Raw genomic sequence first — 5181 nt, 5'->3', positions numbered from 1 at the left:
GATTTAATTTAATAAATACTATATTTATTTTATAATATAGGTACAGTGCGGGCGTAAAGTATGGAAACATAAAGATATCTGTAACACCCCATACGATATGGTAACAAAATGTTGGTTATGTTATGGTTAAAATACTATATTTATTTTATAATATAGGTACAGTGCGGGCGTAAAGTATGGAAACATAAAGATATCTGTAACACCCCATACGATATGGTAACAAAATGTTGGTTATGTTTATTCGATGGACCAGTGCTTTAAAATTTTATGTTTTCGATGTTGCCAAATGTACAGTTTCTGAGATATACGGATAATATGCGTAAAAATATCACAAGGAAAAATTCCTGTACTAGCTGTATACCATAAATCACAAAAAATAAAAACCTTATTTTGTAAAAGGTATATGTATTTAAAATCCCTAAAAAAGGGCTGTATCACAAAACGTTTTCGGAATCAATATTCCATCATTAGTGTTATCACCTAAAATAAGTATAACTCTATAAGTAAAACAAACGTGAGGTTAAATTTTGACAAAGCAAAAAAGTGAATAGATAGTTATACTTATAGTCCATTCATTAACGGTAAAATATTGCAAAACCTTTAAATTTTAAAGAACCGCTTGGATTGACATGAAATTTGGCATACACACAGCTAACAACTCAAAGAAAAAAAGTGATATTGTGCCGATATGTGCTTTTGCCCTGAGGGTGGTTGTCACCCCCTCTTGGGGGTGAAAATATATTCGTCCAAAGAAAGTCAGGAAATGGATAAACTGGCTAATTTAAAGTAACTTTTGTTCTATAGAGTTTTTTCACTAAGTCAATACTTTTCGAGTTATTTGGCAGTGAATATGTTAATTTTTTCAACAAAATAACCACGCTTTTAGACGGTTTTTCGCAAATAACTCAAATTGTAAGTATTTTGTCGAAAAAGCATTCTTAGCAAAAATATAGCCTATAAAAAATTTTAAAAAATAGTGAATATATCACGTTTTTTTTATTTAGTAGAAGCAGAGTTATAGCTAATGAAATATAGGTTCATATTCGTCAAATTCCAAGTGGAATACTTTAACGTGAAATAACCAAAAATTAAGCACATTTCGGGGAAAACTCATTTAAACTTATTTAAAGTGTTTAAAAAAAGCTTCATGTTTGTTTTATAAAAAAAATTTCTAGCATCAAAATTAAACAAGTTACGCTCAAAATAAAGTTAGTCCCTTTTGGTTTTGGTAAAAAAATCGAGAAAATCACCCCCCAAGTTTCTTGACTCGTGTATATATTGTTTATATGATCTGTAAGTTTCATCGGTTCAAAGTCCTTATTATTGAAACGGCTGTAGTTAAAAGGGGTTGAACGAGTCACTGATCACGAATGTATGCAAATTTAGAAACACCAAATCTTGATCAATTTTTGTCTAACAGAAAAACAAAAAAATACATGATATTCAGAAAAGCAAATCTGACTTTTTTTGTATTTCGAGACTTTTGGTATCTCTAACAACTTTTAAGTTATTTTGAAAAAAGCATATTTTTCAAAATTTAAATTTTTAAAAATTTTACTCTGAAACCAAATTTGTTCAAAAATAAACACTTTGAATCGATGAAACTTACAGATCATATAGACACAATATAAGTAAAATAATTTATGGAGCGGCAACGATTAATTTCATTTAAGTTGCTAATTAGGGGGTGGCCCTATTTTTTTTGCAAAAACAAAAGGGACCAACTTTATTTTGAGCGTAACTTGCTTAAATTTAATGCTAGAAACTTTTCGTAAAAACAGAAATAAAGCTTTTTTTAAACACTTTAAAAAAGTTAAAATGGGTTTTCCCCAAAAAGTGCTTAATTTTTTGGATATTTCACGTCGAAATATTCTATTTGAAATTTGGTGAATATGAATCTATATTTCCTTGGCTATAACTCTGGTTCTACGAGATTCAGAGACCTAACGCGTACACCATTTTTTTACTTTTTTATAGGCTATATTTTTGCTAAGAACGGTTTTTTCGACAAAATACTTACTTTTTGAGTTATTTGCGAAAAACCGTCTAAAAATGTGGTTATTTTGTTGAAAAATGAACATATTCACTCGCAAATAACTCGAAAAGTGTTGACTTGGCGAAAAAGCTCTATAGAACAAAAGTTACTTAAAATTAGTCAGTTTACCCATTTCCGGAGTTATTTTGGACATATATTTTTTCACCCCCAAGAGGGAGTGAAAGTCACCCCCAGGGCAAAAGCACACGTCGGCACAATCATAGAGTTATATATTAGCATAGAGAGAGTATCATTCAGAGCGAAGTGACGACACCATCATTTTTATTTGGATTAGTGCTGTTTCACTCTTACGCATAGTAAAGCTGCTACAGTTGTCCTCCTCTTCCGTGCCTATATTCACAATGAATGTCATCAGAGATTTTCGATACAATGTGTTAGAAAGAGATGCAGCAAACCAGTCCATGAGATCTTGTCGACAGGAAGCGCGGAAGGTAGGCTCTCTCTATGTCAATATATACCTCTATGGGCACAATATCACTTTTTTTCTTTGACATGTAAGCTATGCGTATGCCAAATTTCATGTCAATCCAAGCGGTTCTTTAAAATTTAGAGCAAAAACCGTGAAAGAATGGACTATTACAGGTTTACATGCTTTAAGCCACCAAAATTTACGGGTAAAACCCCTTAAATTGATTTTAAACAGTTGGGGTTACATTGTGTTATCTGATTTTGAAGGATGTTAAAAATATTTCCCGATTAACCCCTGGCATCACATGACATCAGCCATATTGGTTGGAAAATTGTAGGTAGAACCTTATGGCTCCAGTACACGTTGGGCCAACTAGTTGGCCAATGAGTTGGGCCAATACGTTGGGCCAAGTAAGAACAGTGAATACATGGTGATTACACGTTGGTGGAGTTATCAGTCTGCATTAACCTTTCTTAGTGGATAAACAAAAAACAAACTCTGATTATGGATATGGATGTAGAGACTGTAGCAGCTGCCGCAATTAATTTGTACAAGGCGTTCAATGCTTATAGAAAAGTGTACCAAACAAGAGTGATTAAAAAACAATGGCGCAAACGACGGTGCTTTTACACCGAAAAAAGTATTCATATTAAAACACAACCTTAAAATTAATACTTATAAACAGTATCAGTATTGTGAGAAGAGAAAACAAATATTTTAAACTCAACGACAACAACGTGTTCAGTGTTCATAACCAAACAGCTGTTTGGCAGATCGCGCAAGTCCCAAAAATCCTTTGATTTGTGCACCAAATACCGACAAGATTCGGTTTGTAGACCAACGCTGACCGCCAATCGCAAACTCATGCCAAGTGGTCCTGTACACGTTGGCCCAACTCCTTGGCCCAACTGATTGGCCCAACGTGTACTAGCCCCATTACATGGCAGAGTTTAGGTGACAACTGATCGGAATGGCCTCCGGAAGGATGTCATTACCAGACTGACACCGCACTTTGACAGAATCTAATATGTATAGTTAATTCAGCCAAAAGAAATAAATTTTAAGTTAATATTTAAATAATAACAGTAGTGAAAAATATTTGTTGGGATTAAAAATAATTTACCCTAAATAAGTATGATGGATGAAAGTTAAAAATTATAGAATCAAACAGAAGTGAATTAATACTTTCTTTAGGGTAGGCAATTATCATTACATGAGATGGAAAATTATGTTATTAGGTAAGCTGATGTTATGAGCTTAATATTTGGTGTAATTTATTAATAGAAGGATCCAACAAAATAAATAAAACTGGTTTGCGGTATCTCTTTCTAGCACATTGTATCACGAAACTAAAGGCGGCTGCACAATTGCCCGGGAACGGGAACGAGAACGGAAACGGGAAAAAAGTTAACCTCTACGTAAATTAATGTTGTAGATGCACAATAACCGAGAACGAGAAGCTGTCCGGTAACGGGAACGGGAAAGTTGACCATGTTTTAACTTTCTCGTTCCCGTTGTATTCCCGGAACCAATCAGAAGGCAGTATTAAAAATACTGTCAAATGCCCAATAAAAATTTGTTATTAGAAGTGTGTGATCAAGTTTTAGTGACAATTTTTATACATTTTGCATTAAAATAAATGACGAACGATTGATTTCTTTATTGGAAAAATGTCCTCATTCGTATAATTGATGTAGATCATAGTACGTACTTATATGGTAATTAGATACAATAATAATATAAATATTTGAATGATATGCTTTTTATCTTTATGCTGACAAACCTTTGCGATTGCACACATATTGTGTAAATTAGTTCCAAGATTAACAGACATGTTCTTTTAATAAAATTAGAAAAAGATCGTTCCACAAAATTTATTTTGAGAAGAAAAATAATTAATAGCACAAGTGACAGTGACACAAAACAGCTCTTTACCATTTAATTGTGAATCTGCTGATGCTTTCAGTTTCCGTTCTCGTTCCTGTTTCCGTTCTCGTTCCCGTTCCCGGTCAATTGTGCAGCCGCCTTAAGATGACATTAAGTGTGAGTATAGGCACAGAAGGAGAGGATTACTGTCGCAGCTTTACTATGCGTAAGAGTGAAACAGCACTAAGCCAAATAAAAAAGATGGTGTCGTCACTTCGTTCTGAATGACACTCTGTCTATGATAATATATAAGTCTATGGTCTGGTCCTCAGGTCGTCAGGTCAGAGTCAGTCAGAAGTCACAAGTCACTCAGAACTACTCAGAAGTGAGAACACGAAGTGACAAGAAGACGATTTTAATTTATTAATTGAAAGTTTATGGTTTATGGAAAAATGGCGATGGGTGTAATTATAGGTTTTTTCATAAAAATCTTAAATCATCGCGTTAAAATTGTTATAAATTAAGTAATTATACTGTAGATATAGTTAGTTAGTGTTTGAACATTAATTTAATAGTTAAGATAAAGTTAAAACAGGGTAATACGTTAGTAGTTAATAAGAAATACTAAAGGATCTTTCTGTAAGTTTTGCTTTTATATAATCATAGTAGCAGTAGTATAGTAGAGTAGAGGCTGGCTTAGGAGATGGACACAAACTCTCCCGGTTCCTCTGACAAAGGGGGCGGGATCTATGCTTTGCTTTCATTGAACTCGTACAATTTTTTAAATTCTATACACATGCTAACCCCGAGACATAAAAATAATATTAATCTAATAGAAAAAGAACTCTGT

The sequence above is a fragment of the Diabrotica virgifera genome, chromosome 8, assembly GCF_917563875.1.
Source record: "Diabrotica virgifera virgifera chromosome 8, PGI_DIABVI_V3a".
NCBI classification, from domain to species: domain Eukaryota; kingdom Metazoa; phylum Arthropoda; class Insecta; order Coleoptera; family Chrysomelidae; genus Diabrotica; species Diabrotica virgifera.
The sequence above is the reverse complement of the archived record's forward strand: the minus strand, read 5'-3'. Positions refer to the sequence as shown.